The 27,010-nt window shown below is 45.2% G+C and overlaps 1 protein-coding gene and 2 long non-coding RNA genes across 8 annotated transcripts in view; 1 reads left to right on the top strand and 2 right to left on the bottom strand.

Annotated features, from left to right (window-relative positions):
* The window catches only part of Arhgap39 (Rho GTPase activating protein 39), a 72,747-nt gene extending 66,295 nt beyond the window's left edge, over positions 1-6,452 (bottom strand). For all 3 annotated transcript variants that reach the window (XM_071602011.1, XM_071602013.1, XM_071602014.1), the window contains exon 1: positions 6,321-6,452. The gene's annotated coding sequence lies outside the window, so the exon portion shown is untranslated. The remainder of the gene's footprint in view (positions 1-6,320) is intronic.
* Positions 6,453-6,626: 174 nt separating this feature from the next.
* LOC114105616 (uncharacterized) lies at positions 6,627-7,585 on the top strand. The gene is made up of 2 exons (XR_003585052.3): positions 6,627-6,821; positions 6,948-7,585. It is a non-coding gene; the product is annotated as an uncharacterized lncRNA (long non-coding RNA).
* Positions 7,586-11,165: 3,580 nt separating this feature from the next.
* On the bottom strand, positions 11,166-26,999 carry LOC114105644 (uncharacterized). 4 transcript variants are annotated; one of them, XR_011704619.1, is made up of 5 exons: positions 26,789-26,999; positions 24,631-24,666; positions 17,932-18,153; positions 16,424-16,549; positions 11,166-15,801 (listed from the first exon to the last, which is right to left on the bottom strand). It is a non-coding gene; the product is annotated as an uncharacterized lncRNA (long non-coding RNA). The 4 variants fall into 4 exon arrangements; XR_011704620.1 differs by lacking the exon at positions 26,789-26,999 and adding an exon at positions 26,526-26,586; XR_003585067.3 differs by lacking the exon at positions 24,631-24,666 and having other exon boundaries at positions 26,789-26,997.
* Between the last annotated feature and the right edge of the window lie 11 nt (positions 27,000-27,010).

Genomic DNA, 27,010 nt, shown 5'->3' with positions numbered 1-27,010 from the left:
ATGTAATGATACAACATGTCTGGTTGTTTGGGGTTTTTTTGTTTTGGTTTTGGTATTGGGAATTGAACCTAGGACCACTATTCCACTGAGCCACATCCCCAGCCCTTTTTGTTTTATTTTGAGACAAGGTCTCAATAAGTTGCTTAGGGCCTAAGTTGCTGAGGATGGCCTCAAACTTGCAATCCTCTTATCTCAGCTTCCTGAGTCACTAAGATTACAGGTGTATGCCACTGTGCTCAGATGTGTGCCACCGTGACCAGTTGTGTCTGGTTTTCCTTTTTTTTTTTTTTTTTTTTGGACTCAGCACAGTATTTTCAATGTTCATTCATGATGCAAACAAACCAATAATTCATTTCTTTTATTGCCAAGTAATATTCCATCCTATGGATATAATCACATGTTGTTCATCCACTCTCATACTGGTGACATTTGTATTGTTTTGTGGTGGATACTGCCTGCGCAGCTGCCATGGGGTGTGAGCACTGTCCACTGTGTACTCCATCAGAGGTCTGGCCTTGTCAACTTCACGTGAGAGTTTTTGGGCTCCTGAGCATGGTGGTGGATACCTATAATCCTAGTTTGTTGTTTTGGGGGTTTTTTGGAGGGAGGTTCCAGGGAGTGAACTTAGGGGGGCACTCAACCACTGAGCCACATCCCCAGCACTATTTTATATTTTATTTAGAGACAGGGTCTGACTGAGTTGCCTAGTGCCTCACTTTTGCTGAGGTTGGTTTTGAACTCGTGAGTCTTCTGCCTCAGCCTCCTGAGACACTGGGATTACAGATGTGCGCCACTGCACACCGCTTGTTTTTGGTTTGATATGGGGTCTTGCTGTGTTGCCCAGGCTAGTTAAAACTCATGGGCTCAAGCATCCTCCCACCACTTCACTTTCCCAAGTAGCTGGGATAACGGGTGTCACCTCACTGGGCCTTTGGATAATACATGGATGGTTTCCACTTGTTGGTGGTTGTTTCTGTGAATATGCATGGACAATATTCTGGGTGGACATATGTTTTCCTGTCTCTTAGCCATAAGAACACATAAAAGGTGACTGATTTCGGGCTGGGGTTGTGGCTCAAGTGGTAGAGTGCTTGCCTAGCACGTGTGAGACACTGGGTTCGATCCTCAGCACCACATAAAAATAAAGATATTGTATCCACCTAAAACCAAAATATATATATATAAAAAGAGGTGACTGATTTCCAAGAGAGAAACTCATTTGTTTAGACCTACTTTAGTATTTAAAATGCAGAGATAGATAATTGGGAGAAATATATGACCAAAGGAAGTACAGAGTTAAAGACATTCAGGGACAAGAGCAAACCTAATGTCATGAAACAAACGACTGAAGACATAAGTAATATTTCTAGGAGTGCATCAAGAGGCACATCCACACACTTAAAATGCTGTACCTGCAACCTCATTTCTATCTGCACAAAACATAATGTTCACTAGCAGGAGCTGGTTAGATAAGAAGAAGGCACAGCCATGGAAAAGAAAGTACTGAAAAATGACCTCTCAAACACAGTTGAAAAAGGCAAGGGTCATAAAGGTTTTTAAAAGGATAGGAAAAAAAGAACACATGCTTGCCTATAGAGTTACAAAGTATCTCCAGAAGGAGATAGGAAAAGCTGGTCCAGACAGGTCTCCAGGGAGCCAGGCTCTGGGGAGAAAGGAAGGAAGCTCTGCTGAGCACCCTTTGTGCTTTTGCACCATGTGAACATATCATCTGTTCAAAAAGATATAAAATTAAAACTTTCAGGAATCAATAATAAAGCAAATCTGTTGAGAATCAAACAATTTATACTTAGGAAACATAAGATGAGAGAAACCATAGTCAGTTGGATGCAGCCAAAATGGAGAAAATAACTCCCGGGCTTGTTGACCATTCTTTCTGGGCACTCATCAGCCCAAACCCATCCATCTGTCTTTTGGTACCGGGTATTGAACCCAGGGTACCAAGCCTGGGGATATGGCTTAACCACGGGGCCATATCACCAAGCATTTTCTATATTTTATTTAGAGACAGAGTCTCACTGAGTTGCCTTAGGCCTCACTAAATTGTTAAGGCTGGCTTTGAACTGTCGATCCTCCTGCCTCAGTCTCCTAAACCACTGAGATCACAGGCATGCACTACAGCACCCAGCTCAAGCCCACCCATCTTTATTGATGTTAAAGGCAACATACAACAAGACATCAAGAATATATGTATATGCTATCCTCAAGGAATTCCCAGACCAGGCAGAGACAGGTGTGGCTGTGCAGGGACCAAAACCACCACCCAGAGCCCACAGGAGATGGGAGGTACAGAAATGGGTGCTGAAGGAGGTGGGGAAGGACTCCTGCTGATGCTGCCTCAGCCAGGGTCAAAGATCTGAAGGAGCCACATGAGCTTTGCTTGTTTTGAAGGAAGAAACACCAAGCAAGGCTTGGCCCAGTGCCTCAACAAAGCTGCATCACTGAAGTTAGAGCAGGTCAAGAACACATGGGGTTCTGGAGTACAGTCTAGGAGGCTCTGGGGAAGCTGGGTGCCACCCTGGGCTGTAGGAGTTATCAGCACCCCTGGTCTCACACTCCTAGTAAAGGAAACCAAAAGCATCACCAGATATTGCCAAATACCTGGGTGAGACCATGGCTTAGCACATGTCACCTGAGCAACTATGTGGAAAAGAAAGTGAGGGGTTCAAAGCCAAAGGGAGAACACAGATCAGGAAGCCAGGCTTCCAGCAGCCTCAAACAAACTGAAGTTCCAGAGCACCAGAGGATAAGGCCCAAAGAGCAGGTCCTGAGTCTGAGAAGCCTCAGAGACTCCTGTGTCCTAGGCTGAGGAGAGCTATTTAGCTGTACCTTAACTCCCATCCATGTGAGGCCACCCAGATGGCAGGAAGCAGGCTCAATCATTTTTGTGGAGGGCTAGGGGCTGGGGTGAGGATCATGGTATTATCTCCAGTACACATTAATCTCTTGCCTGCAAGAGGGCTCTGCATTCTGTAGCTCATAGAAGCTGAGCTGCCAATTCAAGATGAAATCTGATGAGAAACTGAGTTTCCTCATGCCATAAAAACAAGCATGTCCCACATAAGCATTGGTCCTGGGTCTCGAAGCAAAATCACAAGCAAATGGAATGTATGCAGGAAATAAGATGAAGTCACATAATACACAGTGGCAATGTGCTACTACTGTCCAGAGAAACCTGTCCCAAAACCCTGATCTGGACTGATTCCTCTCTAGGCCACCCCACCTGTCACTGCTCATCAGGAAAGTCCCTGTTCACATCCCTGTGATGGTTCTTTATTAGCTAGAATATTAAAATCTGAAGTCATCAACCTAAATGCAGAGATCTTTCTATCATCATCCTCATCTCCCACTATTTCTTTTTTTTTTTAAAGAGAGAGGGTGGGGGGAATTTTTTAATACTTATTTTTTAGTTTTCGGCGGACACAACATCTTTGTATGTGGTGCTGAGGATCGAACCCGGGCCGCACGCATGCCAGGCGAGCGCGCTACCGCTTGAGCCACATCCTCAGCCTTCCCACTATTTCTTATACAAACTTTAAACTTATACAAACTTTAAACCACATATAAACCACCTTCTTTCCTTTGCTCCTAAATCTAAAACATTTTCTGCCTGTGTTGCCTCCTTGCAGTCAAAGCCTAGCAGCCACCTCCCTCCAGAATCTCTGAAGCATGCTTATCCTGTGACTGGACCGGATGTGGAGGGTTCAGGTTTTGCAGGCCACACAGCCTGTCACAACTATTCAATTTGCCAAAGCAGCCTCTGACGATACAAAAACAAGCAATGTAGCTGTTTCAATGAACTTTATTGACAAAACAGGGAGGCAGTCTCCTGTGGGCCATAATTAAATTGAAAACTAAAAAAAAAAAAAAAACTAAATAAAAAAGCTGGGGATGTAGCTCAGTGGTAAAGCACCCCTGGGGGCAATCCCCGGGACCAAAAAGAAAAATGAATATATCTAAGATACAGAGGAAAGAGATGATCAGATCTAAGGACAGTCATCTCCTTGGAAAACATATGGCTTCTCCCCACTTTGCTCTAAAGCAACTCTTCACTTATTCCAACAGTTTGAGGAAAGAAGAACATCACTGTGCTGGTAATTCAAGTTTTCATTATGTTACACATCCTCATGGTCACCTAAGGTTTATTTTAAGGAGCTACACTAAAGCAACTCTGTGGAGAGCAACATGGCTTTGGAGGTTTGACTCAGTCCTCTGGACCTTACCCAGGAACAATCCTACCTAACCAAGGACAGAAAGTTCCATGGTATTCCAAGATAGTTCATTAGATGCACTCTTTCTCTGAAGATATTTTTAAAAACAGTTCTATATAATAACTTACGTAAGTACACAAGATTCCTTCTTTTACCTTTATAAAAATCTGTTTTTCCTAATATAATCTCAGCTTGTTTGTGGAAGAAGCAATAGACCCCGATTTCAAACTCGTTTAATACTACACTATCTACCAATAGTGCTGGGGATAACTGAAGAGCCCATGATCCAGCACATGCATCCTGTAGCACCCAATCCCACCCACACCTAACCCTGCCAGGCCAGAACCTTGGCTGTAAGAACAATCCCTAGCTTTTTAAAATACAAGTGCCAGGGACAACGGGTTTTGCAAGTTTTAGTTCACTCACAACAAGTCTCCGGAGCCAGTACTACTTAGCATACCCATTTTACAGCTGAAGAACCAAAGCCAAAGAGTACTTGCCTAAAACCACAGAGCCAGTAAACGAAGAGTCACGACTCAAAAGCGGTCAGTCTGGCTCCAGAAAAACCCTCTTGTCCCTTCTTCCCCAGCTCACTAGACCAAGCGCAGGAGGGAGGCGCCTCTCATTCCTTCCAGCAGTAGGGCATCCAGGATGGCTTAAGGAATGAATGGATCCTGGGCTGTCCCGTCAAACCTCCATCACTCTTCCTCTCTCCCCAGGCTCATTGTGAAAGAGAAGCAGCCCACAGAACCACCTGCTGTTTCCAGAAGGCACTCAGGACGCAATGCTCAATTCCCCTCCCTGGCTTTCAAAGACAAACGTCCGTATTGTCTGCACCAAGGGAGGAACCGAAGCCTTGCAACTGTAGGTTTTTCTGCAGAGGTCACTGGAGGCTTGGTCAAACCCCCGCAACACTGAAGGGGGAGGGGGTCCAGCCGCATTTTTGCCGCTGAAGGCTGCGCAGCGCCCACAGCAGCTGCGGTGAGGAGCAGCAGCATGGAACACACCCACAGCTGCCGCGCCTGGAGCCGGCTGCACGTTTTAAAATAAAGATGTCCTGGCCCGGACTACAGGCTCTTGGCCCCCACCCACACCACGCCGGCCCTCGTGATGTGCCGAGGAAGCTCCAGCTCCAGAGACCCCGGAAAGGGCAAGCCGCCCCTGCCGCAGAGGCCGGCCACGGAACCCAGGCACGCCACGCGCAGGCAGCCATGACCCGGCCTGGAGACGCCCACCGACTCCCCGGGCCCGGAGGACAAAGCCCGATCGGGGTCGCAGCCAATGCCCGCTCGAACCCCGCCCGGCGGCCACCACCTGGTCCCATCCGACCTCACCCGGAGGAATGGGATGTCGTCCCGCTCAGGAAGAGCACCTTCACACTCACACCTGTCCTCGGGCCGGGCACACATGCACTCACACCAGTCCCCAGGCCGGGCACACATGCACTCACACCTGTCCCTGAGCCTGGCAAACATGCACTCACACTGTCTGCAGCCGGAGCACACACACACTCACACCTGTCCTCGTGCTGGGCACATTCACACCCATCCTCTGGTCAGGGACACGCACTCACACCTGTCCAGGGCCAGGCACACATGCGCTCACACCTGTCCTGCTGGGGGCCCACGCACTCACACCTGTCCTCAGTCAGGCACACACACACACCCGCCCTCAAGCCGGGCACAATCACAACCACCCTCCGGCCATGCATTCTCACACTCATCGCTATCCTCGAGCAGGGGCACACAAGCATTCACTCCGACCCCTAGATCCGGCTCACTCACAACCATATTCCCGCCCCTCACACTTAGAATGCCCATCCTCGAACAGGGGCACACTCACGCACGCCCGGGCCGGGCACATTCGCGGACTCACACCCACCCTCACACCCCGCGGCGTGTGCCTCGTCCCCTCGCGGCCCGACCCGCGGCTTCGGCACCTCCCGCCCGGCCCCTCGCGCCTCTTCGGTCTCTGCAGGACCGAATTCCTTGCGCCGGCCTGCCGGGGCCTCCGCCCGGGCCCGGACGCCGGGCCGCAGCGCAACCTCTCCGCCATCTTCCCGGCCGCGCCGCCCACCACCCGCGTTCTCACCGGCCGGCTGCACACGGGCCGCGCCGCCACGGCCCTTCATCCTGGGCCGCGCGCCGCGCCCAATCTTTCCGCGGCTACCGGGCCGCCGCCGCCACAGCCACCCGCGGTCCGAGTCCTCCTCCGCTGCGGCCGGCCCAGTGCGCTGCGGCCCCGCGTCCCCCGTCACCAAGCGCAACCCCCCGCCTCCGGCTCCGCCCCCGCACCGCCGCCGCCGCCGCCGCCAGGGGGCGCCCCGCCTGGCAGCACTGCGCTTGCGCTGGCGCGTGGCATGCCGGGAGCTGGTCCTGGCACCGCCCCGCTCCAGACCCCGCCCCCAGCGCCGCGCGACTCCAGTTGCACCTGCGCTCACTGAACCCGCCCGGCCCCGGTGCTTCCGGCGCTTCTCAGCTGGTGGTGGGTAACCCCTGGCGCGTCCCGTTCTGTATTTGGTATGATTTCACTTGTGCGCACCATGCTGGGCTCCCTGCATCTGAAATTTCCCCCTTCCTCGACTCTGGAAAGGTAGCCTTGCTAAAATATCTCGCGTCCTCCAAATCGAACTGCTCCTTACCATTTTCTTCTTGTCTATCATTTTTTCTCGGTTACAGCCTTTCTAATAATGCTCCCTTTTGCTACATTCATTTCTAGAAGTCGTATTTAACTTGCATTTCTAGCAATAAGAAGGAGATGAAACCGCGGAAGCTCTCCGCGACAGCACACCATTTCGTCTGCGGGGTTCCGACACCGAGAAAAAAAGCGCGCCGAGACCCACCTACTCTGCACCTCTGCTTGTAGCCTGCGGGTCCGCTTCGGACTCACACTCTGCACTTCCCCGGAGTCATCACTCGCTGCACCCCAGTGCACGTGGACGAGTGTACCTGCGCCGTGCCTTCAGCTTGCTCTGCATTGCGCTCACCTGAGGAAACCCAGCTGGATGAGCCCGACCATTCTCCTCCAAGGCCTCTGGAGAAACGTCACCAGCCGGCCTGATGCGTTTCTGTTGGAACCCTTGACCACATACGCAGAAAGAGCACTTCACACTCCTAAGCAATCTCCAAGAGGGCATGTCTCCCCGCTATCAGATAACTTCTCAGATCCCTCTAGTTAAGCCTCCCAGAGGGGACCAAAACACCCATCACCAAACCGCAGGCTCACCAATCCATCCCCTGCCTTTCACTTTCTCTTCTCCTATCAAATATAGTTGCTTCAGGGAACTGGAATCCATGCCTTTCTCCTGCATTGTCAGTTTGCCCATCTCCATTAAATAATTTCCAAGAGCATGCAAACACACTCTTTGTGTTCATTGTAAAAGCAAAAGGCCTCCTTTACTCCATCCCACCTCCCTGGGGACTCCACTATTCCCTTAGTGACTCTGCCAGCACCTCAATATCATCTTGTTTTATTTCTTTTTCTCTCTTCCACCGATTCCATAAAAATGTTCTTGCTTAGGTCACTTTTTGTGGAGTGTAGAGCATTCTTCTGTTATCTTGTTGCCCTCTCTGAACGTCCAACATGTGGCCTTTGTGGATGGTAGCACTGGCTGTACAGGTCTGTGATTGTGAGGAGATGACCCTGTGTGTCCACACTTGTAGCACAAATCGAGGTCAGAGTTTGGGTGAGGATTGCGGGCAACCTATCCACACATCCTAGAAAGGTGCAAATGCAGTTATTGAGGACTTCTGGGGGAGGGAACAACATCCTTTGCCTTCACCTTCTATGTGAGTGTAAGCAAAGATAGAGGGCGAGGATTTTCTTAGAAAAAGGGGTAGACCTAGTAGTGGGGATTATTTTCTATTTCTACTCTCCTTCCCAACAGGTGTGAGCATTTATGTAACTGAAAATTAAAATGTGGAAAAAGATAGGTTAAGGGGATATGACACAAAGTAAATGCAAGATAGCAATTTTAATATTAGAAAAAGTAGAACATAAGTACAAAATGTTATAAAGGACCAAGGGGAAATTATATTCTCAGCAAATTATAAATAATTAACTATATTAATATATTCATTAACATACTTGAAACTGATCTTTGGTGAGATAGACAAGTCAACCACTGTGAACAGAGAATTTTAACACCTCTGATAAATCAGGCAGAAACGAGCCAAAATACAGAATACTTGAATAACATGGTTAACAAACTTAAACTAAGAGATATAGAAATAACATTATATCTAAAATGCAGAAGATGCAAACGAGGAAAATTCACAAAAACTGACCATGGCACTGATTCAAATTCTAGAGGATCAGTGTCATTCAGAGTATAATCTGGCACAAAAGGAATAAAATTTGAAAGTAATTACAAAGGAATAAGTGAGATACATCCCAGATACAATGAAATAGCCCCCACTAAATTCTTCAGTTAAAAAGGAAATAAAAGCTGGGCACAGTGGTGCACGCTGTAATCCCTGCGATTTAGGAGGCTGAGGTAGGAGGATTGCTGAGTTCAAAGCCAGCCTCAGCAATGGTGAGGCCCTAAATAACTCAGTGGGACTCTCTAAATAAAATACAAAAAAAAAAAAGAGCTGGGGCTGTAGCTCAGTGGTAGAGCGCTTGCCTAGCATGGGTGAGGCATTGAGTTCCATCCTCAGCACCACTTAAAAATAAACAAAGGCATTCTGTCCATCTACAACTACAAAAAATAAATAAAATACAAAAAAGGACTGGGGATGTGATCAGTGTTTGAGTGCCCCTGAGTTCAACACCCCTGGTACAAAAAAAAAAAAAAAAAAAGAAATAAAAATTTAATAAATTAGGACTGGAGTGTAGCTCTGTGACCAAGTACTGTGCTTAGCATGTGTGAGGCCCTGGGTTCAATCTCCTAGAACCAATTATAATAATAGGCTGAAAAACAATAAACAATAAAAATTTCTGGAATAAAGTAATTGAGGGAATTTAAAATAGAGTTTTTATAAGATAAGAACAATTGGAAAATATTCACCTATGCTCTAGATGTTGGCAAAGGAGAGCGGCATTCCAAATTAGAAAAAAAAATCAGTAATCAATAAAATAAAGAACAGCAAAATACAGAATATCAGCAAACTAAGAATTGATGGTTTGGAAAGGTCAATAAGGCATTCCCTAGAGGAATGGATACTCACCTTTCAGATGTTGCTGCCTCACCATCTTACTCCTCTTTTCTAGCTTCTCACTTTCCTGATTTCTCAAGCTGAGACGGCTCTGGGCTCAGTCCTGGGATCTTATTCCTTCATAGCTAGGCTGCTACTTTGGTGAACTCAAGCTACCCACACACATGTGCACTTGGAATATCAGTTTCCCAATGCCTTCTTGGCTCATTGTTGCATCCCCAATGCTCAGGTCAATAAATATTTGTTAATAAATGAACAAACAAAAAGAATTAATGAAGATGATGCAAGACTTATGCACAATAAATAGATTTTTTTTTTCCTTTATATTTAGGGGGTCGAGGCTGTGGCTCAGCGGTAGCGCACTTGCCTGGAATGTGTGAGGCACTGGGTTCCATCCTCAGTACCACATATAAATAAGTAAATAAATAAATAAATATCCATTGACAACTACTAAAATGTCAAATATATATATATATATATGTATATATATATATATATATATATATATATATATATATATATATATATATATCTCCATACACATACATACATATATATATTTAGACTGGGTACAGTGGAGCACATCTGTAATCCCAGTGCCTGGGAAGGCTGAGGCAGGAAAATTGCAAGTTCAAAGCCAGCCTCAGCAATGGCGGGGCACTAAGCAACTCAGTGAGACCCTGTCTCTAAATAAAATACAAAATAGAGCCAGCTGTGGGAGCCGGGTGTGGTGACACACACCTGCAATCCCAGCAGCGCAGGAGGCTGAGACAGGAGGATCTCAAGTTCAAAGCCAGCCTCAGCAGCAGGGAGGTGCTAAGCTACTCAGTGAGACCCTGTCTCAAATAAAATACAAAATACGGCTGAGGATATGGCTCAGTGGCTGAGTGCCCCTGACTTCAATCCCTGGTACAAAAAATATATATTTTTTAAAATTTTTTGATTGTGGTAAAACACACATAAACTTTACCACTCTAACCTTTTTTAGGTGTGCAGTTCAGTGGCATTAGTACATTTACATTCTTTTGCAACCAACACCACCATCCACGTCCAGAGTTTTTTCATCTTCCCACATGGAAACTGTGCACAGTACATGTTAACTGCATTGCTTCCTCCCCCGGCTCCTGGCAATCATCCTCCTATTTTGTGTCTCCTGTGAGTTTGACTACTCTGTGTAAGTGGATCACACAATATCTGCCATTCTGTGTCTGGTGTACTTCATTTAGCATTATATACTCCAGGTTCATCTATTTTCTAGCATTTGTCATCATTTCCTTCCTTTTTAAGGCTGAGTAAAATTCATGAAGTAGATACATGTCCTTTATCCATTCATCTGTGGATGAAGTCTTGGTTACTTCTGTCTCTTGGCTACTGTGAATGTTGCAGTAACTGAGAATGATGTAGCTTATTTTCTTTCACCACTCTGATTCCCTGGTGAGCCTGGCCCACTGGAGGGGTGTGTATTAGTGGGGACAAAATGCAACCATGTCATTCAGAGATATCTCCTACCTCCCAACATCTTCTCTCAGGGGTTCAGGGGCTCTGGGACCCTCTCTCACTTGGCCTTACTATGGAATAACATCCATTTAACCCTGATATCACAAAAGTATCCCGAGCTGTCATTTCCATTTCACAGAGGGAAAACAAATGCAGAAGGCAACAGGCCAGCAGTCTCCTAGTTAGTGTGGGACAGACTTGGATCCAGACATTCATGGTTCCAAGACACTTTTAACATTTACAACACAGTGCTTTTTTGATTTTATAATGTTTAATAGTTATTTTAGAATTGGACAGGCCTGAAAGTTTGAGAATGCAATGAACACGTTCATTACCACCCTGCCTCCTGATGGCAACCCATGTTTGATCATATTAAATGGTGACAGTGGTTGAGAGTGACAGACAGGTGCCTTAGGATCTATTGATGACAACTCCACAGATGTGACATCTGTTGGCTTAGAAGCTAAGGGAGCAGGCACGTGTTCTGTTCGTTTGTTCTGTTGAGATATACACGACAGTAGAGTGTATTTTCATATACATACATGGGGTACAAACCATTACAATTTTGATCCCATTCTTGCATTGTATATGATGTGAAGTTTCACTGGTCATGAATTCACATAAGAACATAGGAAAGTTATCTCCTGTTCATTCTACTGTCTTTCCTGTTCCATCTCCTCTCCCTTCCCTTCCCTATCTCTAATCCAATGAATTTCTATTCAGAAAGAGAGAATTTGTAAATATACTAAGTGCAGAATGGAAAGAAGACTAAAAAAAATAAGCATGGTATAAATAATAATATAGGAACACATTTTAAATGAAATCTTTTCAAATTTCTGGGAAAAGAAAAACTGTCAAAGTTGGTACAAAAGAAAACAGGAGGACAACTAGTAATTGTGACAGACACTTCTCCCACACACCATTTAGGGACAGTTTAATAGGCGAGTTTGATGGATCTTTAAAGAAACAGTACCTACCTAAAAAAATTGGGGTTGTAGTTCAGCGGTAGAGCGCTCCCCTAGCACAGGCGAGGCCCTGGTTTCGATCCTCAGCACCACATAAAAATTAATTAATTAATTAAAGATATTGTGTCCAACTATAACTAAAAAACAAATATTTTTTTAAAAAAGGAGGATGCCTATCTCACTTCTTTTTTGGGAGGGTGGTCCTGGTTATTGAACTCAGGGATACTTGCCTGGTACCAAAATACCCAGCCCTACCTATTTTGTATTTTATTTAGAGACAGGGTTTCAATGAGTTGCTTAGGGCTTCACTTTTGCTGAGGCTGGCTTTGAACACGCCATCCTCCTGCCTCAGCCTTCAGAGTCCCTGGGATTACAGGCAAGCGCCCCCACGCCCTTTGCCTACCTCACTTCCTAGGCCACTCTCATCTTGATTGTGTGTGTGAACTAGGGTTGAACCCCCAGGGCCACTTTACTCCAATCCTTTTTTATTTGGAGACAAGGTCTCACTGAGTTGCTGAGGCTGGATTCAAATTTGCTATCCTCCTGCCTCAGCCTCCCAATCACTGGGATTAGAGGCCTATGACACCATGCTTGGCTAATCTTGATTCTTAAAGTAGATAAGGATGGCAGAAGAAAAAATATTAAAGGCTCATCTCACTTAAAAACAAATGTGGGGCTGGGGTTGCAGCTCAGTGATAGAGCACTTGCCTAGAATGTGTGAGGCACTGGGTTCAATCCTCAGCACCACATAAAAAAGTAAACTAATAAAGTTTTAGAAAGATTTTTCTTAAAAATACAAATGTGAAATTCCTTCATAAAATGTTGTTAGCTGAATGCACACATATGAAAATGCAGAAGGTTCAAGAATATGTAAAAATATAAGGATGACATCAGAAAAATCAATGTTAATTCCCCACATCATTGAACTAAAGATGAAACCACAGACTCATCTCAATTTTTCATAAACGTCAACATTCCTTTATAATGGAAACTTTAAAAACTAAGAATATAGCCTGGCACAGTGGCACATACCTCTATGCTTAGGAAGCCAAAGGAGAAACATCACAAATTCAAAGCCAGCCTCAGCAACTTGGCAAAACCCTGCCTCAAACAAACAATAAAAAGGGCTGGGGATGTGGCTCAGTAGTAAAGCACCCCTGAGTTCAATCCCCAAGTACCAAGAAATAAAAACTAAGAATAGCTGCTATGGTGGCTCAGGCTTGTAATCCCAGGGGCTTGAGAGGCTGATGCAGGAGGATCACAGTTTGAGGTCAGCTTCAGCAATTATTTTTTTTTCACCTGGTTACATTTTTTTTAAATTTTTATTGTTGGTTGTTCAAAACATTACATAGTTCTTGATATATCATATTTCACACTTTGATTCAAGTGGGTTATGAACTCCCATTTTTACCCCGTATACAGATTGCAGAATCACATCGGTTACAGAGCTTCAGCAATTATTGAGGCCATAAGAAATTTAGCAAGACCCTGTCCAAAAAAAAAAAAAAAAAATGGCTATAGATGTGGCTTAGTGGTAAAAGTGCCTCTGGGTCTAATTCCAGTACCAAAACAAACAAACAAAACCCTGAGGATATAAAAATATTTATTTAATAACTATACATATAGAGAATATATACCAAAATCCTATATTCATTATTCTCAGAATAATTCTGAAAATCTTTAGATGGAAACCCTTTAAGATCAATATAAACCAGGTGTGGTGGTACACATCTATAATCTCAGTTACCTGGGAGGCTGAGGCAGAAGGATTCAAAGTTCAAGGCTAGGCTGGGCAACTTAGTGACACACTGTCTCAAAATAAAATGTAAAAAAGGGCTAAGGGTATATGTAGCTCCATGATAGAGCACCCCTGGTTCAATCCCCAGTACTGCAAAATAAAAAGGAAAAAAAAAATAGGAAAAAACTAATGGGGAAAGATTGATTGTTTAATCTTTGGGGGAGCTATATGGAGAAAAGTTAAGCTGGATCTACACCTTAAGTGTATTAAGTTGGTTTCCCAATGGATTACAAACATAAATGTGGAAAGTAAAATTAAAACAAGAATAGGATAAAACACAGTAAAGTATCCTGATGACATCGGACAGAGCAAAAACTTCCCCAAACCACAAAGCTCAAGGCAAAACTAAAAAAAAAGCTAATATTATTACTTTAAATTTATTTCTATTTAAACAGATGTCATTTAATTTAATAGATGGTACACTAGAAGAGATCTGCAATTTAAACTTGAAAAATGACTCACATCTAGAATACACAAGAACTCTTGCAAATCTTTAAGAGACAAAAATAAAGGAACTCAATAGAAAAGTTAAAAAATGTATATATATATATATATATATATATATATATATATATGTGTGTGTGTGTGTGTGTGTGTGTGTGTGTGTGTATGTATGTATGTATATATATATATATATGTGTGTGTGTGTGTGTGTGTGTGTGTGTGTGGCTGGATAGTATTGGGGTCATCAAACTCACTTGGAATCCGTGAAAGGAAAATTGAAACAATGTGATGTGTCTTTGTTTACACATCTGGTTCAAAAAAAAAAAAACAAGGGGAACTCTGTGTCACTCAGTGTGGACAAGGACATGGCAAACCAGGAATTCCCAAGCACTGCTAATGAGAATGTGAGTGGCATAAGGAGCCCCAAAAGGCAGCCTGGTGTGGATGGTGGCATATCCTATGATATCCTATGAACCAACAAACCCTTTGCAGGTGGGTAACCCAGAGGAATTTTTGCCTAGGTCCATAGAGACTGTGGAAGCAGATACTCAGTGCAGCCCTGTTTGCAGCAATGGAGACTAAGAGACAACGTGGAAGTTCATCATTAGGTGATGTGTAAATAGAATGTAGGGAGTGCAACCTGAAGTATATATTCTACAGCAGCTGGGAACAAAGAACCAGCTACACATAGCAAGAGGAGATCCCAAAAGGAAGAGTTGCATAAAAAAAAAATTAAATGGGACGTACACTGAACTACATGCTACAGTTTGCATGTTAAATATCCCCCAAAGAGGAGGGTGTCGTGGCACATGCTGGTAATCCTAGTGACTTGGGAAGCTGAGGCAGGAGGATTGCAAGTTTAAGGCCAGACTCAGCAATTTAGCGAGGACTGAAGAGCCTTAGACTGTTGAGTTCCTCACGACTAAAACACTCAGGGTCACTTGAGGTGAATTGGGCTGCACAAAATAACTACATAAGAGACAGAGATACCTTTTTCTTTGGGGTCCTATGACAGTTCCTCTGACCTTAAGGGGAGGGAGAGAGAGAGAGAGAGAGAGAGAGAGAGAGAGAGAGAGAGAGAGAGAGAGAGAATTTTAATATTTATTTTTTAGCTTTCAGCGGACACAACATCTTTGTTTGTATGTGGTGCTGAGGATTGAACCTGGGCCGCACGCATGCCAGGCGAGCGCGCTACCGCTTGAGCCACACCCCCAGCCCTCTAGTATGAATTTTCTGAAGTCAAAAAAGGTGTGAGTTTTTGCTGAAAAAGTTCCCACACACATGATATCCATAGGCTTTGACCCATTGGGACCTGCCACCTGACCACTCAGGCCTGGTTCCCACGGAACACCTTGGCTACCTACCCTCTATCCACCAGTGTTTTGTCGTGGCCCATCCCTCTGATGCCTCTGTACCCAGAAACACACATTCCAATTTGTTATATTTCTGGTCTTTCCCTGCTGTGTTGGTTTTCAGGGGTGCTGGCCATTTGCCTGGAACCTTTCTTTTGTGAAAAGAACTTCCTTCTGTCCATTCCTATGATTTTTTTTTCCATGAATGTTCTGCTCCTGCCTCGGTCCTAAAAGCTTGTTGAGACTTAGATGCCTCTGGATTGCCTCTTAGGGAAACTTTCTGAGTCATTGCTTGAAATTCTTTTCCAAAAGATTTTTCCTTTGAAGTTAACTGATGACACTTTGTCTTGACTTGAAAATCTGAAACACAGAAGGGAAATTAAAGGCATGCCTGTGAAAGGAGAAGGAAGGTACAGGTGTCCCCACTTACAATCTCCATGTAGGGATATGTTCTAAGACCTCCGGTGGATACCAGAAACAGGTTAGCACTGAACCCTAAACAGACCATGTTTTTTCCCTTTCGTTTTACTGCTGACAACTAAAGGAGCACAGCTGCTCAGTGCCTGCCATGTGCCTTCTAAGAGCCAGACATAGATCCTGGTGCCAGGAGTTCAGTTAGGAATAGAGACCCTGCCCCCACGGAGTTGGCAGCCTAATGGGGAGTCAACAATAGGACATCAGGTTCAGGACAGAGAATTCCTCTCTAGCTGGATGCCCACCCCCCAGACCAACATGCAAACTCCATGCAAAGACTTGGTTTTGCTTAATCTTAACCTCAGCACTTAGAAGAATGACTACACATGGGTGCACTCAATTCGGGCTTACTGATGGAATGAGTGACAGGAATGTTGATGGAATGAGTGAAAGGGTCCTTCTGCTGATGGCATGTTCCAAATGTAGACACAGTGCAGTGTTCTGTTTATAATGAAACCCAAGTCCTAATTGGCCTATCATGTAGACATCGAGAAAATGAGCATCTCACCTGAGCAGCAGCACATGGTGTCACTGTGGACTTGTACTTGGAGGGATAGGGGCAGGAGGGGAGTTGGTAAAGGACTGTCGCGTTTCTCAGGACTAAAACACTCAGGGTCACTCCAGGGGAACTGGGCTGCATGAAATAATCACACAAGAGTCAGAGAGACCTTTTTCTTTGGGTCCTGTGATGGCTCCTCTGACCTTAGGGGTCTGTGGAAAAAGAGAGAGTGAGTGCTGAACTATTTTATTGGGGAGAAGCCACTCAAATGAGGCAAGGGGTCAGGTTTCAAGGAGTTGAGTCCAGCTTCCTGATGTCTGCTGTCAGTAGATTGACTGACATCTAGGAAGGCCACACCCAAAGGCAGACCAAGAGAAGAGGACACACAAAGGGCGTTTCCATGGAACATTCTATCCCAAACAGGGCAAAGGGGTAGGATTACAAAAGAACAGGTGAGTGTGGTTCAACCCCAGGGGTGTGCCCACTCAGAAGATTGGCCTCTGAGGTGGGGGCAAGGAGACCGAATCAGGAGTCATGGCACTACAGCACCAGACTACAGTGATCTTTCAGATCCCCGTGGTGCATTAGGACTGAAAGGCGTGGTACCTCAATGTGGCTCCCCACAAAGGACAATCAAGGCCATCTGCCCTCCATGCTACATTGCTTGCAGCTTACACACCGCACTTCCCTGGGAAACTTGCTGTCATTCACCTGTACAGGGAGGACCCACAGGGCCACAATCCTTGGCATTCCTCCCCCAGAGATGACCCTGGATCTGAACTCTGGAAACTCTGTGTTCATCAAAAAGATAACTATCAGTGCTGGAAAATCAAAGCTGCCCAGCCTGAGGGCCACTGAGGAGAACAGAGGAGAAGGGCCCCAGAGGAGGTTCAAAGAGAAAGGGATTAGAGGACGAGTCCACTAGACACTCCCTATAGAACAAGGGCACTGACCTGGACTGGGGTGTTTGGTCTACTGAGCACCAAGAGAGCCCAGAGACCAGGCACTGGGATGCAGGAACTAAGGCCCCACTATGTGGTGCTCACCCAGAGCCCTCAGGGTATGGTAGTTCTCCAGCATCATGTCCCAGTAGAGCTCTCTCTGCTGTGGGCCCAGGTACTGTGCCTTTTCCAAAGTAAATTACAGAGCAACGTCCTTGAAGGTCATCATGTCCTATAATAATAGGTGCTTGCTGCTCAGAACCCCTCACCCAATCTGAGGGTACAGGTAGAGGCTCTGTGTGCATCTCCCAGCCTTCCAGGTAGATGCTGGGGAAAAGTGTTGGTGGGTAGAGGTGGGCAGGGGAAAGGATAACTGTGTGGAAATACTGTACCCTCAAAACTGGGGTCTCTCTCCAAGCCCTGTGATCAGCTCAGCTTGGTGGGAAGGAGTAGCTGGCAAGGTGGGCCTGAATCCAGGGAAGATGCTGTTCTGAGCCCCAAGGGTGTGCTGGGTGAGGGACTCCAGGCTAAAACTGTGAGGCCCAGATGGCAGTTGCTCTCTGAAGGCCAGCTCACCTGAGACTTGGCCACCATGGCTGGGCTCTTCCTGGAAATAACTGACAGTGGGAGGAGTGGTCAGAAGGAAAGCATGGGAGCACATGAAGGCTGGCTGCCCACTAGGCTTAGCACCATCTGCAGTGGCCCTGGGCCAGGCTGTTGGCTGGCTTCAAACTCGTGATCTTCCTGTCTCAGGCTCTCAAGTGCTGGGATCAAAGGCGTGTGCCACCACACCTGGCTCTTTAAAAAAAAAAAAAAAAAAGTATTAATTCATTTATTTATTTTAAAAAATATTTATTTTTTTAGTTGTAGTTGGACACAATATCTCTATTCGTTTATTTATTTTTATGTGGTGCTGAGGATCGAACCCAGTGCCTCACACGTGCCAGGCAATCGCCCTGCCACTGAGCTACAGCCCCAGCCCCCTTCCTTGGATTCTTAAGGCTGTGATGTCACTGCCACTTCTTTCTAACAACACTCTCAGCCTTCTCCCTCTCCCTGTTGCCACTGTCTGGCTCTCTCCTCCCACCAAACCCTCCTACAAGTCTCGACCACTGTGTGGTTACAAATGGGCTGGGAGCTGACCCAGGCCTCCCTGCCCTGCCCCTAGCTTTCACTCCTCCTTAAGCCAAGCCATCTCAAGTCAGGGCCACACACTCAAGAATGGGCTGCTGAGTTACATGGGGGCGTTCCCAAATAAGTGTGTCCTCAATTAGTCACTTCACCTCCCTAAGCCTCGGTTTCCCCACCTGGCACTTGAGAACTGCACAGTTTTAAGTTAGGGACTGAAGGAAATACATTTGGTTAAAGCATTTGCTTTAGGCCAGAGCTGGGCAGGTCTTCCAGAAAAGCATGCTGCTGACAGGGACAACATGTCCTCCTCCCATACCCCATCACCCTACCTTGTGACTCCACCTCCCCGCATCTCCCCAGCCATCTGCTGTACCTGCTGCCCACACCCTAGCCAGTCAGCCTCTGCGTAAGCTCTAGGCCCATCCTGCTGACAGCTCAGGTCCCTGCTGACAGCTCAGCTCAGGGTGGGCCTTCTGCCTCTACCCTTCTCTGCCACAGCACTCCCCCTCTCTGACAAGGTCTCATTTTTTTGTTTCCTAAACGCACCTCCTACTTAACTCTCCTCTGTCCTTCAGGTCTCACCTCTAAGATGACCTCTAGCTCAGTACAGGAGGAGTCATACAGCCACAGGCACTGTTCATGTCACCTCAGAGCAGTGGGTCAAGATCAAGAGATAGCTCAGAGCAGAGGGCTGCATGGCAGGTGTGAACAGAGTGTCAGAGACAACACAGCCAGAAGTGCAGGGATAGCAGGACCACCTAGGCAGGGAAGTCTGCACCAGGGTGGGGGCTGCAAGGCACTTTAAGGGAAGTGCTGCAGCCAGGAGGAGATGTTCCCAGGGAGCAGGAGATGGGTTAGAGGTGTGGCCTGCAGTCCTGCCCCTGGTGGCTGAGGCAATGGATGTGGAAGCATGTTATCGAGATGTGTCTGTGGCCTCTGGTCCTGTGGGCCTTCCTTAGCCCCTCTATGCCTGTCTGGCCACTGGGTCCCCTGATCTCAGTCTCCACATCCAGCACTTCCAATGTTGTTTTGGCCTGACTCTAGCTTATCACCTCTCCTGCCTAGGCCATAGTTCCCACACTGCCCCAGGCCTTAACCATTCAGCCACCAGTGTGGCCAAGGCGTCCTCTCCCTTTGGCTACACCCTTGCCATTTTGGGGGGGAGGGTACCAGAGACTGAACTCAGGAGCACTCAACCACTGAGCCACATCCCTGGCTCTAATTTCTAAGGATCTGGCTCCTCATTCTGAGGGCAGTGGAAGATGGTAGTGACATTTATGCTTTAAAAAGATCACGCTATTCTCAAAGTAAGACCTGCTTCCTATTTGCAGAAGAGAAAAAAAAAATGTACTGGCCATTACTTGCTAATGAGCACCTCTGCCAAGACCATGACTCCATACCACTTGGGATGAAGGGCAGTGAGTGTCAACATGGGTGGGCTCTGGAATAAATCTGTACCAAGTCAGTGTCACAACAACGACAAAAAGCAAGGTAGTATATTCCAGATTAAAAGAGCCTAAAGCAGCTAGGTGTGGTGGCACGCACCTATAATCCCAGCAGCTCAAGAGGCTGAGGCAGGAGGATCTCAAGTTCAAAGCCAGCCTCAGCAATGGCAAGGCACTAAGCAACTCAGTGAGACCCTGTCTCTAAATAAAACACAAAATAGGGCCAGGGATGTGGCTCAGTGGCTGAGTGTCCCTGAGTTCAATCCCCTGTACCCCACCCCCCAAAAAAGAGCCTAAAGAGACACAATCACATGTAATGCACACTGGGCATGGTGGCGCATGTCTGTAATCCCAGCAGCTCGGGAGGCTGAGGAAGGAGGAGCTCAAGTTCAAAGCCAGCCTCAGCAGTGGCAAGGCACTAAGCAACTCAGTGAGACCCTGTCTCTAAATAAAACACAAAATAGGGCCAGGGATGTGGCTCAGTGGTTGAGTGTCCCGGAGTTCAATCCCTGGAACAAAAAAAAAAAAAGTAATGTACAACCTTTAATTAGCTTCTGGACTTAAGATAACTATTTAGTCAGTTTTTTTCCCCCCTGCTGTGACTAAAAGACCCAAGAAGAACAATTAGAGGGGAAGTTTATGTAGAGACTCTTGGTTTCGGAGTTCTCAGTTCATAGACAGCCAGCTCCTCAAGGGTCAGGATGAGGCAGAACATCATGGTGGAAGGTTGTGGTGTACAAAAGCAGGTCAGGACACGGCCAGCAAGAAGCAGAGAGAATAAACTCTGCTTTACAAGGACAAAAATATAAGCTCCAAAGACATACCCCCCAATGACCCACCTCCTCCAGCCACACCCTATGTCCTACAGTTACCATCCAGTTAATCCCGATCAGTGGATTAGCACCGATTAGGTTAATGCTCTCATGGCCCAACCATTTCACCTCTGAACCTTTTTGCATTGGCTCACACATGAGCTTTTGTGGGACACCTCATATCTAAATCATAACATTCACTGTAGAGAGCCACAGCCGAGTCAGGATGGCACCTAGCATTTTGCCAGAAGGAGTGGTTGAGAGGTGGAATTAAAAATTAGTAAAAACCAAACCAAAAGGGTGTTAAGTAAATTGCTAGAGGAAGGAGGCATCTCAGTAAAATCAAGAACAGTTAGGGCATACGTTAAGACGATACAAAGGTGTAGCCCATGGTTCATTAAAGAGAGGTTATTAAATATATCACAATGGAACCATCATGGTGAAGATTTAAAAAGGATAGAAAAGGAAAACCCAGGAACTCTGTCAGTTGGCACATTGCCATTGTGGATGATGATACGATTTTGTTTGCCTAGTCCAAAGCTTTCAGTTCAGATTATGGTAGAATACATATTAGATCAGGAAAAAGAGGAGGCCTCTCGAGATAGTCAGAAAGGGGAAGAAAGTTTAGAGCGGAAAAAGCAGGCTGGGGATGTGGCTCAAGTGGTAGCGCGCTTGCCTGGCATAAGTGCGGCCCGGGTTCGATCCTCAGCACCACATACAAACAAAGATGTTGTGTCCGCCGAAAACTTAAAAAATATATATATTAAAAATTCTCTCTCTCTCTCTCTCTCTCTCTCTCTCTCTATCTATCTATCTAAAAAAAAAAGTTAGAGCAGAAAAAGCCATCAGGGGAAAAGTTACAACAGGAAGCTGCTTCTAACACCGTTCTATTACCAGAGGGCGTAATTCAACCAACAGCTCCACCTATGGAGACAGCGTATGCTGAGTGGCCCTCAACCCCTGTAGTTGATAGATGGAATCCTGAGACAGGACCTCAAAGATTAGCATGCCCTGTATTTGAGGAGGGAGGAGGGCAGCGAAATTACCATGTTTTAGATTTCAAAACAGTGAAGCAGCTGAAAGAGGCCATAACAACCTATGGTCCTCAAGCACCCTTCACTGTAAGCATGGTCGAATCCATTACCAACTTGAACATGATGCCAGCAGATTGGACTAGTATGTGCAAAGCTGTGCTAAATGGAGGACTATGGAAGGTTGCCAATCAGGAATTTTGCACGGAGACGGCTAGGCGAAATGCAGCAGCCGGTTATCCTCAGAGAAATCTAGATATGTTGTTAGGAAAGGGACCTTATGAGGGTCAGCAGCAACAAATTGGATATGATCCTGCCATATACTCACAAATTGCTGCAGATGTGATTAGGGCATGGAAGACTTTACAAGGACATGGAGATTTTCAAGGTCAATTATCTAAGGTAATACAAGGAGCTAATGAACCTTACACTGAATTTGTAGATAGGCTTATTCAAACAGCTACCAGAGTTTTTGGGGATACAGAACAAGCAATGCCATTAATTAAACAGCTAGCCTATGAACAAGCAAATCGATGGTGCAAGGAGGCCATTAGACCATGGAAACATGAAGATTTAAACACATATATTAAATTATGTAGAGACATTAATGAACAGGGGCAAGTCTTGGCAGCTGAAGTACAACAGGCTTTAGGTGTCAGGCCAAAAACATGCTACAATTGTGGACAAACAGGACATTTTAGAAGGAGTTGCCCCATAGGAGGAGGGTTTAACAAAACTGGATATGATCAATGGGGTAGAATACCGGGTATTTGCCCACAATGCCATAGAGGGAGACATTGGGCTAATGACATCTGCGCCCGCACCAGAGCAGTACTAACTCCAGAGATGGGAGTTCAAATCATTCCCACAGGGGTAAAAGGACCTCTTCCCCGAGGAACAGTAGGCTTATTATTGGGATGCAGTTCTTCTACTCTAAAAGGACTTATGATAAGTCCTGGGGTAATTGATCCCGATTAAGAAGGTGAAATAAAAATTATAGCCAGTTCTCCAAGGGGTATATCAGTAATTTCACCAGGAGATGGAATAGCACAGTTATTAATAATACCCAGCCTACATGATAAATTTTCCAGCTGTACTATAGAAAGAGGTTCCGGGGGTTAGGCTCCACAGGTGTAGATTGGGCTATGCTGTCTTTAAATTTAGACTCTCACCCAATGCTAAAACTAAATATTCAAGGACATGAATTTAATGGGCTACTGGATACAGGTGCAGACCTTAGCATCATATCTTGTCAAGAATGGCCAAAACATTGGCCGTTACAACAAGCCACTCAAACACTTCGAGGCCTAGGAGTGGTGACTAATCCCATAGAAGTGCAATGGTATTAGATTGGAAGGATCCTGAAGGATGTGAAAGAACTATACAGCCATATGTATTGGATCATCTTCCTATAAATTTATGGGGACGAGATGTCCTAGATCAATTAGGTTTGACATTAACAAATAACATCAATCCAAATGCACCCACTATTATGGCTAGACAAGGTTTTAGGAAAGGAAAAGTATTAGGAGAAAAAGGACAAAGTATAGTGGCACCAATACAAATAGATCAAGAAATAGGTAGACATGGATTGGGTTTTCAGGATGAGTAACTGAGACAATAAAAATTACTTGGAAATCAGAAAGACCAGTATGGGTTCCTCAGTGGCCCCTGACTAAAGAAAAGATACAAACAGCCCATGACCTGGTCAAACAACAATTAGTGGAAGGACATATACAACCTTTCATATCTCCCCATAATACTCCCATTTTTGTCATCAAAAAGAAATCTGGTAAATGGAGATTATTGCAAGATTTAAGAGCCATTAATAATGAGATGGTTATTATGGGACCTGCTCAATCAGGGATTCCTCAGTTGTCTGCTTTGCCGAAAACCTGGTATGTTTTAGTTATAGATATTAAAGATTGTTTTTTTTTCAATTCCAATTCATCCTGAGGATAGTCCACGTTTTACATTTACTATCCGTGCACTGAATCATGAAGGTCCCAATCAGAGATATGAATGGAAAGCACTCCCTCAAGGGATCGCTAACAGCCCAACTATGTGTCAAATTTATGTTAACAAAGCAATTCAGCCACTTAGAAATCAAAATCCTGAACTACAAATATTTCACTATAAGGACGATGTATTATTAGCACACAAAGATAAAAACACATTGCTAGAATGTTATGCCACACTTACAAACTTATTAAAAAATTATAATCTAGAAATAGCAATAGATAAAGTACAATTAAATTTTCCAATTATTTATTTAGGAGTTCTATTATCCTCAACCATGGTCCGTCCACCAAAAATTCAAATACGAGTAGATCAACTCAAATCACTTAACGGCTTTCAAAAGTTATTAGGAGACATAAATTGGATAAGGCCTTATCTAGGCATACCAACAGGAGAATTGGGACCTTTATGTGATTTCCTAAAAGGTCCATCAGATCCAAATTCACCCCGCATGTTAATGCCTGAAGCAAGAAAGACATTAAAAAATCATTGAAACATATATGGAAAATATGCATTTGGATAGAATTGATAAAAGTTTGCCTTTATTATTTATTGTACTACCAACAAAAAATGTTCCTACAGGAGTATTTTGGCAAGAAGGTCCATTATTATGGATACATTTATCTTATTCTCCTAACACTATTCTTACTAGGTATCCTGAGGCTGTAGGACAATTAATACTCAAAGGAATAAAAGCAGCAAGGTGAGTGTTTGGAATTTCTCCCAATAAAATTATTACTCCATATACAATGGATCAAATTGATGAGTTAGCTAATGAGTTAAATACTTGGGCAATAATAATGTGTAAATCTAATGTTTCATTTGATAATCACTTACCATCTAATCCTTTGTTGTCTTTTTGGTCTTCACATCCTGTAGTTTTTCCAAAAATGACAAGAAAAACACCTATCATGAATGCTCCAAATATATTCACTGATGGGTCAAATAATGGTACAGCAGCTGTAGTTACCCCTGATCAAACTTTTACATTTTTAGTACCCAAACAATCAGCTTAAAAGGTAGAGCTTAATGCAGTATTACAAGCTTTTGTGATGTTTAAAGATTCTGTATTTAATTTATTTTCTGATAGTCAGTATATAGTTAATGCTATAGTATCCCTTGAAGATGCTGGTAGGATTTCCCCTTCCTCTACTGTTTTCCACTATACAAATTCTAATCTGGGACAGAAAAGATCCAATCTTTATAGGACATGTCAGGGCACATACAGGATTGCCTGGAGCCCTTAGTTTGGGCAATGATTTAGCAGATAAAACTACACATGACATACATATTTTTTTTCTATGCTAGAAGAAGCTCCAAATTTTCATAAATCCTTCCATGTCAATGCAAATACTTTTAAAAAGCATTTTAAAATAACTAAGGAACAAGCTAGACAAATAATAAAACAATGTCAAAATTGTGTGACCTTTTTACCACAAGTTAATCTTGGAGTCAATCCTAGAGGACTGATACCTAACCATATTTGGCAGATGACGGGTAAGGACCATATGTAGTATTGGACAACCTAAGACAGGCAGGGTCCCTAAGCCACATGCTTGTTGTTTAATTAAACAGAAGTGGGGAGATGTTGAGAGCCACAGCTGAGTCGGGATGGAGCCTAGCATTTTGCCAGGAGTGCATGAGCCATTAAGATGATGATAATTAAGTTAAGCTGTGTATAATTGCTGTGACTGGATGATGCTGGATTGAAACAGGCTGTGTATTCAGTTGTATATAGACTCCTGCTGCCTCGGCCCCTGCTACTTTGGAATTCCCATTGAGTTCTGTTGAGTTCTCGTGGAGCCCTGTTGAGGGCCGAGAGAGTTCCCAGGGAGAGTGCTTGGAGTGTGGTGAGAGTGTGTGGAGTGTGGTGAGAGTTTGGGCAATAAAGTAGTTCCTGTTTGAACCTACAAGTGCCTCGTGGCGGCTCGATTATTTTGTGCCCAGCCAGACTGCGGCAATTCATGAAGACCAAAAATTATTGTTTTAGCAATAGGAAGTAGACATATATACAAAGACATAATCAAGGTAAAAAATGTCAACCCCTGCATTCTAGGTGAAAGTTGTATGGTGTGCATTGTAGTATTATTTTTTTTTTCAAGTTTTCTATGGGTCTGAACATTCTCAAAATTAAAAGTGGGAGCTGGGAGTGGTAGTGCATGCTTGTAAGCTCAGTGTCTCAGGAGACTGAGGCAGGAGGATCTTAAGTTTAAAGCCAGCCTCAGCAATTTGGCGAGGCTCTGTCTCAAAATAAAACATAAAAAAGGGCTGGGGGATGTGGCTCAGTGGTTAAGCACCCCTGGGTTCAATCCCTGGTACCAAAACAAAACAACAACAAAAAATGAAAAGTGGGAAAAATAGAAAAGATTGCTCTAGCTACTTGCAGATAGCAAGGTAGGATAGGTTGGGACAGTGATCAAGGGGCTGCTGCCCACACTCCGTATCTCCAGCTGGAGGTACCTCCTGTCATCAGCACCCCTGGCACATGTTAGGCCACTGTCACTAAGAGGAGGGTCCTGCCTGGATCAAAGGACCTCTACCTGTGTCACTGTTAAGGCCGTCCCCCTATAGACCTCTCCCAGTGATCTAATCCAGGTGGGAGATGGGCAGAGATCTGGGGAGAAGCTTCCAGCCATAGGACACTAGATGTGAAGCAAAAAAAAAAAAAAAGAGGGGGTAGCCCCTGGCACCCTTAGGTGGAAGGAGTGAATAAATTAATGATTTTCTCTCACCTCTTCTTCTTAGTATTGGAAGATAGCCCAGAAAGACTCCAAAGTGAGCAGTACTGCTGGACTTTTTGGATGCAGAAATCAGGGCCCAGAATGAGGCCAGTGGTGGGGGTCTCACGCTCCCTAGGCCCTCACTACTCACAGTCCACAGAAGATTCACGTGTTGAAGATACTCCCCACCCGCAGTAGACCACGCCCACTCCCTCCAGACCACGCCCCTAGCCACGCCCCACACTCTCCACAGACCGCACCCCTTGATCACATACTCAGTTCATCATAGTCTCCTGACCGTGTGGCCCCTCGCCAAGGACTCTTCGCAGTGCCACACCTTGGTCCCCAGCTCCCACAGGGGTAGCCCCAAGATTCCGCCCCTGTGCGGACCCCCCATCCCGGTCCGCCGCGCAAGCGCCTGTGGGGATCCCGAGGCCTTCAGGCCGTCCGAGAGACCGCCGCACTAGCCGGGCAAGGACTGGCCAGTGGGCCACAGG

This window comes from Marmota flaviventris, chromosome 15, assembly GCF_047511675.1.
Source record: "Marmota flaviventris isolate mMarFla1 chromosome 15, mMarFla1.hap1, whole genome shotgun sequence".
Taxonomy (NCBI): Eukaryota; Metazoa; Chordata; class Mammalia; order Rodentia; family Sciuridae; genus Marmota; species Marmota flaviventris.
Note: the sequence above shows the minus strand (reverse complement) of the source record. Positions and strands in the feature narration are given on the sequence as shown.